General features: G+C 41.7%; 1 protein-coding gene across 15 annotated transcripts in view; it reads right to left on the reverse strand.

Annotated features, from left to right (window-relative positions):
- Positions 1 to 13,371, reverse strand: part of BCLAF1 (BCL2 associated transcription factor 1) — a 34,614-nt gene extending 21,243 nt beyond the window's left edge. For 11 of the 15 annotated variants that reach the window (XR_013534553.1, XR_013534552.1, XR_013534551.1 and 8 more), the window contains exons 1-2: positions 12,540 to 12,668; positions 2,630 to 2,733 (exon numbers count right to left, since the gene is read on the reverse strand). The gene's annotated coding sequence lies outside the window, so the exon portion shown is untranslated. Of the gene's footprint in view, positions 1 to 2,629; positions 2,734 to 12,539; positions 12,669 to 12,989 lie in introns of those variants that run through there. The other 4 variants (XM_078370133.1, XM_078370135.1, XM_078370134.1 and 1 more) reach the window with 1 other exon arrangement.
- Between the last annotated feature and the right edge of the window lie 1,416 nt (positions 13,372 to 14,787).

The raw sequence follows: 14,787 nt of genomic DNA on the forward strand, positions 1-14,787 counted from the left end.
TAAAATTTGATTTTTACAGGTTTCTCAAAAGCTATGATTCACCATCCTTTTCAAATGAGTATTCAGAAGACAAGTGTATTATTCCTGACTAAAACTGTTTTCAACTGCATGACAGGTACCATACATGAAAGATACAATTGAAGATTTTTATGGACTGCCCCACTTATGTGCCTCAATCCAAAAAGGCCCTTCTGCTTTCTGCAGAAGCCAGGAAGAGCAGTGAGATCAGACTGCAGCATGTTATATGTTATTCCGCGCCCAATACAAATGCCTACCTCTTCTGTAAGATAGTTAAATAAGGGTATTACAGATAAGGCAAATGACATAAAGAAAATAAAGTGACAATACTAACAAAAAAATAAACATACCAGGCTGTCATCACAGTGCTTTATGGCCTTGAAAATGAGACTGAACTGACCATTCCATATATACAATATGGTCTGAAGTGGTACTAGATAATATCCTAGTATAATACAGGACATTACGTTTCTGAACAGCTGGAGCCATGGCTCTGCTCTCAGTACTCATGACTCCAGAATACAAGTGGACTTATGTGACAATGCCTAGGTCACCCTGAAGTTTTCTGGTAGAAAGATTTTCAAAGAATAAAAGATAAAAGAATTAGAAGGATCACTTCAAGAAAGATATATTAGAACTACAAGAAAAAAAACTTGGACACCAGTAGTTTAAAGTTTCTAAACACTACATGGTATCCAATACTATAAATGACCTCAATGGGTACAGAAATCAGTAACTGTCAGAACGAATTAATTTATACGATCTATTCTTCACAAGATTCAAAAAATACACAGCAAATCACTCCACATATATCCCAAATGTTACATTTTCAACTTTTTAATGATTAATGAGACTGTATCTTAGCCTCTCAAGCTTGTTTTTGCTGCATATTAACTATTTCCAGACTTCCAATTACTCAAAAAGTATTCATTTCAAAAAAAATCAACTTACTAAACTTCTAACAGCTTGCAATTCCCATAATGTTTTGCAATTCCCAAAAATATTTCCCAAATATTTTTGAAAGCACTTATTTTACCTACCTAGACTATGTTCAGTATAAAATAAAATCGTATTTGGAGGTACTAAGATGAGTTCCGTTACAGAAGAGGCAATGATAATACTTGGATAGTTCCTCATCAAAGAATATAAATAACAAATTTAACATGTTTTGACATAAATGTTCATTTCAAAACATAACTATCCTCTAACACTACCACCTTTGTCTTCTCTCACTCTTCTTCTCAACCCCAAGTGAGCAAGAAACACGTAAAGACAGAAATAAAACACAAGTTCAGGGTTCAAAAAGGCAGAATTAGAATTCCACAACACATATGAAGTAAATTTAGCATTAACATAAGGAGATCTAATACCTGGGAGAACACAAATTTGGTTTAGCAACTGTAGTTTTGACAACATAACAAAATTGGCAAAAACCACATTGATAGCCTGTAAAGTAAGGAATCAAGGCCATTGGGAACTGTGACATTCTATTGCCATCTGATTTCAAAATTCTGTCCCTGCCAAAATTTTTAAAGAAAACAAGTAATTTATATTCATTGTGATTGAATTTACTTCAAGATATTGAATTTTATTCCACTCTGAGATAATCACACTATAGAACCAGAGCTGCAAATGATTTTGGAGATCCAGTCCAGCAATAAGGCAGCATTCTTTTCCACTATATTAATCACTAGGTAAAAGAAACACTCTAAGTTTACAAAGAGGTAGAGATGCTGTGTTGTGCTTTATCTCCAGAATCTCTGTTCTTGGCTCTTGAGGCTATTTGGATAATTTGTTAAGGAATGCAGGAATTCTGCAGGCTTTTCCTCTCACCAGGATGTATTTGGTGGCATGGCACAATACGTATTTAATAAGTAACTATCAAATGAATGTATTCCCCAGAACCTGGATTTTTAAAGCAGCAAGCTTATTTTTAAAGGTTTGCGTTTTGCTTTAATAGCTACACCTGAAACTTCAAAAACTAATGGAAAGAAAGCATACCTATCAAACAGTTAGCAGCCCAAAAGAAATGGGATTGCTATCTTCTGCTCTATTGCAAAAATACAGTTAGAAAAAAAGGAAGAATATGGCCTCTGCATTTAAACTACATGAATTCAAATTCCTTAAGCTCTCTGATCCTGTTCAACTGTAGTGAAAAAAAAAGTACCTACTTCACAGACTTGTAGAGAACTTAATGAGTTGATACACTTAATTCAATTAATACATCCAGAACATAAGCAGCAATCAATTTGAATTACCTAAACCCTACAGTAGGGAGAAACAAGTTATGAAATCTCCTCGTTTATATTAGGAAAAACAGGTTAAGTAGCAGCGTCTTTCTATCTTGTTTTAAATACTTCGTATGTCCTGAATCTTTTAGTATATGTGTTTATAGAAATAGAAAAAGCAGGTACACAATCTGGAAGGAGAGAGAAAAAGGATCTTTTTCCTAAAACTAACAACATCTGACTGACTTCATACAAGCCGCCAAAATAAACCAAAAAAGCTTCGGGCCACAACATTTTTAATCACTCTTCTGAATCATCAGTTCAGCAGTGACATTTCCTCAAGAAAGTCAAAAGTGAAAAGTAGAAAAATGAATGCTCCTTACCTTGGATTTATGCAGGATGAAGTAGTCAAGCGAAGTGTCTGAGATACTGTAAAACTGCTTCCTGGAGAGAATGCTCTTCAAAATTAAACTCTAAATTCAAATTCCTAGGAAAGACAAAAATATATATATTACTTTTATTTATGTTAAATAACCATTATTTACAATGCATATAATTGGCACTACAATAAACTAATAAAGGCACTTATAATTTCAGGGAAGGAAAAATTAATTCAGGAAATAGAAAACTTTTAATCATAAAAGCTTAAAACTCAACTTTTTGTAAATCACAATGCAGTAGTGTATAATGAAACTGACAGCATCTTTTTAACTACTTGAATTTTAATTTTAGCTATCGGAGCTATAAAAAAACGTATGATATATTGCCGTTCCATCAGAAAATTCCAAGGTAGATAAACAACGCCACCTTAATGGCTAGGCAAGGTAACACATGCATGTAGTCCCAGTTACTTGGGAAGCTGAGGCAGGAGATCACTTAAGCCCAGGAGTTTGGGGCTGCAAAGCACTGTGATCACACCTGTGAACAGCCACTGTACTGTAGTCTTGACAATATAGCAAGACTCCGTGGGTGCGCCCCCACCCCCCCCCCCCGCAAGCAATCTGTAGTTAATTTTGATAATGCTCTACTTTATAACATCTAAAATATGAGCTTAATGCTCTACTACCTATTTGCTTTCAGTACTTCCTTTCACACAATTTAGTTTCATGTGAAACTGATTTTAAACCCCACATTACAGCCATCACAATAACTTTAAATTCTGTGCCTAAAAGCATTTTGATACATGTACATTCAAATAAAAAGTCAGGAATGAAACAACTTATCTATGAAAATCAATATTCTTCCTAAAATAATTTATCATTACTCTGCAAATAAACTTTGCACAAAATATTCAAGTTACCAATACTGAAAAGTTGAGTTTTGTGAATATTCAGTGATCATCAATTGCGTGCAAAGGATAGTAAAAAACCACCAGGGGAACAGAAACTAAAGAAAACAAGATTTATATATGCTAGCCCCCAAATAATTCATGAACAATTTTAAACGGAAATCTGTAACTCTTACCAAGATCCAATTTTAAAAGTAATTGAGATTAGAAATACAAAGAAGAAATGGTAAGATTAAACTGGTGAATCATGAAGAGTGTCTCCCAGGGCCAGTCACAGTGGCTCGTGCCTGTAATCCCAGCACTCTGGGAGGCTCAGGCAGGTAGATCATGAGGTCAAGAGATCGAGACCATCCTGGCCAACATGGGAAGCCCCATCCCTACTAAAAATACAAAAAAGAATAGTGTCTCCTAAAATATCCATGGTCCTACAACTGGGGAGAGATTTGAGGTTCAGGCTAGGAAGGAGGAATCCAAACCTAGTTATTAAGGGAAACATACTATAAAGGTAGCAAAGTCAAAAAGCCAAGTAAAGTTGGGTAAAAAAAATAAGGATTTTTCAAGGATATATAAGTTCAGTTTTTAAAATATCAAAACCCCAAATGGACAGAGAAAGAAAATGGCAATCTTCTAAACTGGAGTACTGTTATAAAAACTTTATTTTGACCCTCAAAGTCAATACTACTGATTCACTCCTAGAGATGGTACGAGGCTCATCTTAGCTAATGCTTCCCTAAACAGTTCCAAAAGGCTAATTTTAATTTCTATATATATCCAGAAGACTCAACTGCCAGATCTCTTTACTCCAAGTCATGGTATTTGAAGTTCAAAGAAACTAAACACTAGATATAAAAAACTGAGGGAAGAGAGAACATAGGCTGTTAGACTAGTGGATATACATTTCTGTTCACAATCTATATATTCAGGCATCCACACCAAGAACTCAAATGACACACAAAACGTAACATACAATAAACATATCAGTCAGCACCAAAGACTGAATAGTTCAGCTAATTTTTTAAAATTGAAAGTCTATATACAAAGCACAATGCTAGTTACTATAGGAAATATATCAATATAAATGGTCCCTGCCTTCCAAAAACCAAATTGAGACTAGATATCAGCAACAAATCATAGTAAACTAAACATCTGAATACCAACCATTTGCCAATAACTGTGCTAGGTGACTTTAAATAATCTCATATTTGATCCTGATAATCTCTTTCGAGCTACATATTCATCCCATCTTTCAAATACAGGAATCCCTAAACTTTCCAAATAATTTGAAGTAAGTGCCTTACACGCCAGGTAGTACTATTCTAATGTTGGGAATACGGCATTTTAAGTAAGACATTAAGTTCCCTACTCTCTTGAAGCTTTCAGAGAGGCGAAGACAGAAAACAAGAAAACATCAAATAGTGACAAGTACCACATCAGAGAAGGGAAAATTACAAGTTACATGCAGAGGTAGGCAGGGGGATTATTTAGGTGGGTCCTAGGCCCTCTTTATGGAGGTAACATTTGGGCCTAAGAGAGGAACACTGCAAAGATCCACAGAGGGAAGAGCATACTAGGCAGAGAACACAAACTCAGCAAATTCAGGACAGAAAGACCAGTAAGAAGGTTGAGGCAATGTGATCACAAAGAGCTGAGGGTCTGAAATAAAGGCAGGAGGAGAAGAAATGGACCAAATCAAATAGCATCTAGTAGATCAACAAAAGGGGTGAGGATTTTACTCTGTTGAGAAATCCTCAGAGGCCGTGCTTGGGTGAGTCATTCATCTAGCTTACATTTTAAGATGGTTGCAATATAAAAGATAAACAATGGAAAAAAAGGAAATCCAAGATATGGTTGTGTCAAAATGCCTTGTTAATGGATTGTTACAGGTGTGAAGTACAGAGAGTGAGGAAAAATAAATCACTAGTGCCCCTAAATTCTAGATTTTAGATTCAAGCATCTGGGAAAAGGGCAACTTTAGGGGAGAAAACGAAAGATGTGTTTGCCGTTTTTTTTTAAGCCCAAAGTCGGAATGTAAATGGTTAACCCCAAATTTGACTGAAATCTCCTAACTCCAACTCCTGTGCTCTCTCTTCAATATCCTAGAAGGTGCCTGATGTGGCCAACACCCAAATTAAAAATTAAAAATGCCAAATTAATCTTTCCTTTATTACAACCAAGATCATTTGCTAATAGAGTGCACTTGTATACAGAGTTAAGGAATAAATTGCCTCAAATATCTCTTTTTTTTTTTGAGACGGAGTTTCGCTCAAACTCCAGGCTGAACACCAGGCCTGGCTAGTTTTTGTATTTTTAGTAGAGTCTGGGTTTCACTATGTTGGTCAGGCTAGTCTTGAACTCCTGACCTTCTGATCTGCCTGCCTCGGCCTCGCAAAGCGCTGGGATTACAGGCATGAGCCACCGCACCCAGTCAGTTAAATTTATTAAACAACTTCTGTGGGCAGCAAGCTGTACTAGGTTTACTATGTGATGATAGAACTCAGAAATGGAGTTTTATTAGTTCTACATAAAGTTTGTGCTGGAAATCAGTAGTTGAACACTAGGTGAATTCAGCTGTGTAATTTAAAGTGATTTGTTATTTAACAAATAAGTACATGACAGAATTAAGCTAAACATCTCTGGGTACTTGTTGGATATGAATTTATTTTTTTGAGACAGTTTCGCTCTTGTTGCCTAGGCTGGAGTGCAATGGCACGATCTTGGCTCACCATCTCTGCCCCCCAGGTTCAAGCAATTCTCCCACCTCAGTCACCCAAGTAGTTGGGACTACAGGCGCCCACCACCATGTCTTGCTAATTTTTTTTTTTTGAGACAGGGTCTTGCTCCGTCACCCAGGTTGGAGTGCAGTGGTGGATCTCTGCTCACTGTAACCTCTGCCTCCCAGGTTCAAGTGATTCTCCTATCTTAGCATCCTGAGTACCTAGGATTACAGGCGCCTTCCACCATGCCTGGCTAATTTTTATATTTTTAGTAGAGACAGAGCTTTGCCCTGTTGGCCAGGCTGGTCTCAAACTCCTAACTGGGTGATCCGCCCACCTGGGCCTCCCAAAGTGCTAGTATTACAGGCGTAAGCCACAGCGCCCAGCCCATTTTATTAAGCATGTCTGGAAAGACTTTTAAATGATGCTGATGAATGCTGTATCAAAAATATTAAGGTACCCTTACATGCAAGAATCTTTTTAAGTAAACTTAGTGGACAGCTTGCAGAAAAGCTGCCTAAACAAGGTTTACCAATAATGATGGCTAATGCTAGATTGTGTACCATGGGCCAAACATTAAGCTGTTTAAATGCATTATTAGTTCATTTAATCCTAAACTTGTAAGGAAGTACCATTAGTAGCCTTTTTTTTTTTTTGAGACAGAGTTTCGCTCTTGTTACCCAGGCTGGAGTGCAATGGCGCGATCTCGGCTCACTGCAACTCCCGCCTCCTGGGTTCAGGCAATTCTCCTGCCTCAGCCTCCCAAGTAGCCGGGATTACAGGCATGCGCCACCATACCCAGCTAATTTTTTGTATTTTTAGTAGAGACAGGGTTTCACCATGTTGACCAGGATGGTCTCTATCTCTTGACCTCGTGATCCACCCGCCTCGGCCTCCCAAAGTGCTGGGATTACAGGCTTGAGCCACCGCGCCCAGCCCAAGTAGCCTTTTTTTTTTTTTTTTTTAAAAACATCTGCAGAAATTGAAGCTGACAGATTAAGGTAACTCATTCAGTGTTGGGCAGCTAGTTAATGGCTAAGCCAGATTTGAATCTATTCTACTGGAATGGTCATGACGGGCTGTATTTTTAGGATTTGAAAAGACTGAAATAGCATTACTTTGTTTACAACTATCTGAGGACCAAACTCCTTGACTCTGCTAAAATAAAGACTGGCATCAAGTATGCTTTCAGTGGTAATCTTAAATAATTCATTTTGGGTGGCTTTGTCTTTGTTGAGCCCTTTTTTTTTTTTTGCTTTCATCATTTTTTTTTTTTGAGACAGAGCCTCACTCTTGCCCAGGCTGGAGTGCAGTGGCACAATCTTGACTCACTGCAACCTTCATCTCCTGCATTCAAGCGATTCTCCTGTCTCAGCCTCTGGAGTACCTGAGACTACAGGTGTGCACCACCACACCTGGCTAATTTTTTTATTTTTATTAGACATTTGGTTTCACCACGTTGGCCAAGCTGGTCTCAAACTCCTGACCTCAGCTGATCCGCCTGCCTCAGCCTCCCAAAGTGCTGGGATTACAGGCGTGAGCCACCATGCTCAGCCTGATCAATTGTTTTCTAGCTGGTTTCTGATCACGTATGTTCTAGCTGGTCATTATGTATTATTTCAAAAAGACAAGCTCTGTTTAGGTATTTAAGAAATTTAATTTTAAAAATAAAACCTGCTGGGGAAAGATCCAAGATGGCCGATGGCTAACATCTTGGGATTGCAGCTCTCAATGAAAGCGCAGAGAACTAGAGGATGCCACACTTTCAGACAAATTCTGGTAGCTCACGGAGCAGAAGATCCCCAGTGGAGGAACCACACGGGTCGCCAGGCCGGCGCAGCAGCTCTCGGAGCAGAGTAAACAGGGCTGGCTCCCCTTCTGACCGAGATTTGGAGGACCGACACGGGTCCCCAGCACCACTCCAGAGGCCAGCGCGGCGGCTGTGACGGCACCTCGGCGCAGCAGCTCTCGGCGCAGAGTAAACGAGACTGGTTCCCCTTCTGACCGAGGTTTAGAGCCCCGGGAAGGCAAAGTTGCCTATTATGGACACAAGAAGGAAGCCAGACAGGAGAATCCGGGGCAGAAAAGCACCATCAGTCTTAACGCCGCTGTTCTGGCCCTGGGAACTAACAACTTGGACGTCCACTCAAGAGACCTAATCTGAAAGTTGGTAATTTCAAAGACGACAGGAGGATAAATTTACAATGATGGGAAGAAACCAGCGTAAAAAGGCTGAGAATACTCAAAATCAGAATGCCTCTCCCTCTAAAGATGATCACAGTTCCACATCAACAATGGAACAAGACTTGACGGAGAACGAGCGCATCCCAATGATGAGCGCATCCCAATGACAGAATCACTCTTCAGGGAATGGATAATAAACTTCTGTGAGTTAAAAGAACATGTTGTAGCCCAACATAAAGAAACTAGGAACTTTGAAAAAAGGTTTGACAAAATCCTAATGAGAATAAACAACTTAGAGAGGAATATAAGGGAATTAATGGAACTGAAGAGTAATACAGGAACTCCAAGAAGTATGCACAGGTTTAAACACTCAATTGTTCAAGCAGAAGAAAGGATATCAGAGGTCGAAGTCCAACGTAATGAAATAAAACAAGACAAGATTAGAGAAACAAGGATAAAAAGAAATGAGCAAAGTCTCCAAGAAATGTGGGACTATGTGAAAAGACCAAATTTACGTCTGACAGGTGTACCTGAATGCGACGGAGAGAATGAATCCAAGCTGGAAAATACCCTTCAGGATATTATTCAGGAAAATTTTCCTGAACTAGCAAAGCAGGTCAATATTCATCCCCAGGTAATACAGACAACACCACAAAGATATTCCTCAAGAAGAGCAACCCCAAGGCACATAATCGTTAGATTCACCAGGGTTGAAACGAAGGAGACAAAACTAAGGGCAGCCAGAGAAAGGTCAGGTTACCCACAAAGGCAAGCCTATCAGACTTACAGCAGATCTCTCAGCAGAAACTCTACAAGCCAGAAGAGAGTGGGGCCAATATTCAACATCCTCAAAGAACAGAACCTTCAGCCCAGAATTTCACATCCAGCCAAACTAAGCTTCACAACTGAAGGAAAAATAAAATCTTTTATGAACAAGCAAGTAGTCAGAGATTTTATTACCACCAGGCCTGCTTTACAAGAGCTTCTGAAAGAAGCATTACACACAGAAAGAAACAACCAGTATTAGCCTTTCTAAAAATATACCAAAAAGAGCACCAACATAAAGAATTTACATCGACGAATGGATAAAACAGCCAGTTAACATCAAATGGCAGTAACCCTAAATTTAAATCGACTAAATCCCCCATCAAAAGACACAGCCAAAACCCAATGGCATGTTACATCCAGACCTGTTTCACATGCAAGGATACACAAAGACTCAAAACAAAGGGATGGAGAAAGATTTACCAACCAAATGGAGAGCAAAAATAAATAAATAAAATGCAAGAGTTGCAATTCTCGTATCGGATAAAATAGATTTTAAAGCAACAAAGATATAGTGGTAAAAGGATCAAGGCAACAACAAGAGCTAACAATCCTATCACCCATATACATAGAGACTTAGATTCAATGAGACAGAAAATTAATAAGGATATCAAGGACTCGAACTCAGATCCGGAACAAGTAAACTTAATAAATATTTATACAGCTCTCCACTTCCAATACACAAAATATACATTCTTGTCAATATCACATCACACCTACTCATAGGTTTAAATGAAACATTGATTGGCCATTATTAATACCTTTTTTTTTTTCAGAATAAAGGAATATTTCTGTTCACCCTCCCTCTTTCTCTTCCTCTTTCTTCCTCTCTTTTACTCATTTTTTTTTTCTTTCCTTCTCTCAAAAAAAAATCAACTTGTAAACCTCTAGATCCAGGTCGGCAGTGTTTCTCTCATTGCTTGATTTCCTTCCTTCCCTTCCCTCCCTCCCTCCCTACCCCCTTCCTCCCTTCCTTCATCCCTTCCTCCTTCCCTCCCTTCCTCCTTCCCTCCCTTCCTTCTTCCCTCCCTTCCTCCTTCCCTCCCTTCCTCCTTCCCTCCCTTCCCGCCTTCCTCCCTTCCTCCTTCCCTCCCCCCCCCCAAAAAATAAAATAAAATAAAACCTGCTTTATTTTATCCGGTGTTCTTCATTGGTTGGTGTATCAACTGGATAAAGACATGAGGATGGCTCATGCCTGTAATCCCAGCACTTTGGGAGGCTGAGGCAGGCGGCAGATCACCTGAGGTCAGGAGTTCGACACTAACCTGGCAAACATAGTGAAACCTCATCTGTACTAAAAATACAATAGGCAGGTGCGGTGGTGGGGACCTGTAATCCCAACAACTCAGGAGACTGAGGCAGGAGAATCGCTTGAACACAAGAGGCGGAGGCTGGAGTGAGCCGGGATCAGGCCACTGCACTCCAGCCTGGGCAACAGAGCAAGACTCCATTAAAACAAAAATTGGCCAGGCATGGTGGCGGGCGCCTGTAGTCCCTGCTACTGGGGAGGCTGAGGCAGGAGAATCGCTTGGACCCGGACCCGGGGGTTGCCGTGAGCCAAGATCCGGCCACTGCACTCCTGCCTGGGGGACACAGCTCAACTTCCAGTCTCAAAAATAACAAATAAATAAATAATTCAACCACACGTGAGCCCACCAGTGAGTAGGACTTTTTACAGGTCTGTCACCAAGTCTTATAATACTATTGTTCTTTAAAGTCAAGAATGAGCTCTGGGGAAAGAATTTCCTTTGTCACCATTTTAATTATCTGAATTAAAGAATATATTTCAGTGTTTACCACAATGTAGTGGTTAAAGTATGAAATCCCTAAAAGATGATGCTCCAGAGTTGTTTAACATGAGCTCCTTTTTTTCTGTGACAAGGTCTCATTCTCTTGCCCCTGCTGGACTGCAGTGGGACGAGCATAGCTCACAGCAGCCTCAAACTCCCGCCAAGGAGCTACCTTAGACACAATCCCTCCCATCAAATTACCCTGATTGGTTATGATCAAAAATGCAAAACCCTTGTAGCAGTTTCTCCTACGTAAAGGTTCTTTACTGTCTAAAGAGTATCCTAACCATTCCAAACAGACTCAAACTGGAATGAAAATTCACACGAACAAGAAATACCGAAAAATGTAAAAGACGCTGTTGGAACGGGGTACAACTCTGAATCAGCTCATCTGTTTCGTCAGTGTTAGCCACACTTGCTTTCAATTTGTCTTAATTTCTTCCAATTCTAAAATGCTTTTTTAAAAAAAACCTGAGGTAGCAAAGTAGTTGCTGGCACTTCGGATTGATTCTGAAAAAGTAAATCTTAAAAGCAAATCAGGCCAACTCACGAATTTAAAATGAATGCAAAGTCCAATTCGCCACTCCCACCCATTTCTCACAGCAGCTGTCTACCAATCGTGGCTGCAACACTTCAGACACGATTTAATGGGCTCAATCACTTGCTGCAAAGACTCGGCTTCGCTCGTAGTCCTAAAGAACCGCACTTTCAGCCGGATGGGGCACGGCCACGCTCAGAACCACCAGCTAAGACCCGATCCCCTCGCTAGGGAACCGTAACTAGGCACCCACCACCAGTCAACAACGCGCGCTCACTTCAGAACAGCGGTTGCCAGGGGTACAGAAATTAACTCCGGAGAACCCTCCGAGGGACAGACCAGAGCCCTAAAACCGAGCAGAATCATAAAAACGAAGCATCAACTGATGGGTAGTCCCAAGCCGGGAAGGAGTTTTAAAGACCACGCGGAAACAGGCGGACCTCCCAATGCCTCCCAATGCACTTCGCTGCTGGTCGCAGTTATTTTTCTCAAAGCCCAAAGGCCAGGAAGTAAGGTGGCAGTCTCAGCCAATGAGAGGCGAACACAAGTTGCGCCGCCGGCGCCGTATGCCGGGGGAAGAAAGGAAGAAGCGCGCGTGCGCGTAGCGTTCAGTCGGGCACGCGCAGGGGTCCGGGCTGAAATGGGGGAAGGGTGGAAGAGGAAGATACGCGCACGCGCACGGGAGGCCGCGCGGGCTCCGGGTCTCGAGCCAGGTTCCCAACCACGCGCGCGCGCGCGCCGTTAACACTCCTCAGCCCACCCCGCTACCTTCTCGGCCTGTAGTGCCTCGAAAACCTGAGGGAAGCTGACGAAAAAACGTATAAATAACGGCGCAACGTCTCCTTGGTTCTCCTTTCGCGGCCAACCCGTCACCGCATACAAAAGAGTCAAAAATATGGCCTGTCCTCGCTCTTCACTGCCCTTTGAGTAACTTGAATACAGCGAGAGTCCTACCTGACACGCTGAATCGCGGTTCCCGGGATTTATCTCCGTTGCAACTACACAGCGGCCATTTCCCGACTCAAGAACGCGAGGAAAACCATAGAGGTAGCTTCGACGCGCTACCTCGCCTCCGTCACTTCCGAACTGGGGCGTGGCCTCGGGTGCCGCTAAATATGCGGGCAAGCCCCGCCCACCCGTCCGCCCAGGACCGGTTCCCTGGCTGCTATTAAGTTGTTTCCAGAGGCCTTCTGGGAAATCGCGTGGCTGGTCTCGCGCGAAGATGTGGCGGCCCCGCCCTCTGGCCCGTAGCTGCAGCCTTAGCCCAAGAGGCAGTAGAATGGGGCGGGTGTTTTGTTAGGCCCTGAGTTAGCTTGGTCACACGGCGCTATTTGCTGGCGTCTCTGCCTCGTTCTGAGGAGACCCCCTAGACCTCACCACTGCCCCCACTTTTTATTTATTTACCTTAGTAAGCTCGTCTGTCCATTCTTTCGGTGGGGCCAGTTCAGACCGGGCAAATACAAAGACAATCCCACGCTGAGGAAAACACCAGGAGGCGGGACGCGGCTGTGACTGGAGACCCGCTGCTCCCTCAGCAGCAAGCGCCACGTTTCTCCCTCTTGGACGCCTAACTGAAGATTAGAAAGTAGCTTTTGCTTTGCTATTAAATGCGCCAGACGCACTTAGTCGAAAAATGGCCAAAATCCCCTTTCCTGAGTGGCGTCTGATCAAATCAGAGCTCCCGCCGCAGCAGCCGGAAGCCGCTTAGGCTGCTGGCGCCGTAGGAGGCCGCCCTCCGTGCGGCGTGGTGACAGCTTTACCACATCGGCAACGTTGGCATAGGCATAAAAAATAAAGAGCACGACGAAGCAGTTGAGCTTTCAGCCTGTGACGATGATTTGTGGCGCCGAGGAACACAGCCTAACGTAGCTTGGCTGGCCAGAATTATAAGGTTATAGATAGGCAAGCCCCCTTCGCTTTGAATAGAATTTAACAGCCTTAGCACATTTTCTATTAATGCTTCCCTGGGCTGCACCTTCTTCCTTGGGGCCTAAAACCGCTATTACTTTGATGTTTAGGGATGTTAACTACCTTGATGGATTTCAGACTTGTAATTAGCAACCAGGGTGTCAGTGAGTGAATGGAATCTAGTATTGAGCCCTAGTTGTGAATTTCACACTGTTCTTAGGGCATTCTTTCTTCACAACCCAATTTACCAGCTCAGCTAGAAAAACGACATCATTTTCACGGAATGAATCATTAGTTTTTTGTCGTACAGTCTGTCCCTCACTCTGTTACCGCCTCAGGATGTGGACACGGGAATCTTTGGCCATTGTTGTGTCCTGATGTCCCAAGCATTTGCAGGTGCTCAGTAAATGTTGAGTGAATGAACTATATTTAATAAAGGGAAAAAAAAATTAAGGCCTCACTACACCTCTGCTATCTGCATGTATTGGGAGTTGGAGCACTCAGGGCTGACAGCTCTTACTCATTTATTCAAAATACGCCAAATTGCGGGCTAGGATATTATCTTGAACCTCCCTCTGCAATTCTGTTGCACATGTGTTGAAAATGAAGTCATCTATCTTAGACAATATAATTGAATATGATTTTATTTACATAACCTGAGGTAGTAACAAAGGAGGAGATCCTTTAGAACAAAGCCTTTAGTGGATGGAAGTTATCCAGACTTTTCTTGAACTAGATCCTCTATCTCTAAAGTAGGAGGTCCTTGAATTTAGATGTTTTATGCACATTCTTATTTTCAAAACCTGAAATTCCACCATTACAGATTCATTCTTTGTAATAAAAATGTGTATTGAAAACTCTGAAAAGAGCAGAAGAAAAAGAGCCCATTTAACAAATGGGCATTGCAGAAAAATAGAACATTATCTCAAGAAGAAATACAAGTTGTAAACAAATGACCAAACCTGCTAAGAAGATACAAAAGAATGTTGAGATAAATTAATAAGCTGATTTTAATTTCTTTTTTAAGACAGAGTCTTGTTCTGTTCCCCCAGGCTGGAGTGCAGTGGCACGATGTTGGCTCACTGCAACCTCTGCCTTCCAGGTTCAAGCAATTCTGTTGCCTCAGCCTTCTGAATAGCTGGGATTACAGGCTCCCACCAGCATGCCAGGCTAATGTTTATATTTTTAGTATAGACAGTGTTTCACCATGTTGGCAGCCGGGTGTCAATGTCCAGGCCTCAAATGATCCACCCACCTCAGCCTCCCAAAGTGCTGGGATTACAGGCATGAGCCA

The sequence above is a fragment of the Callithrix jacchus genome, chromosome 4 (genome assembly GCF_049354715.1).
Source record: "Callithrix jacchus isolate 240 chromosome 4, calJac240_pri, whole genome shotgun sequence".
In the NCBI taxonomy this organism is placed as follows: domain Eukaryota; kingdom Metazoa; phylum Chordata; class Mammalia; order Primates; family Cebidae; genus Callithrix; species Callithrix jacchus.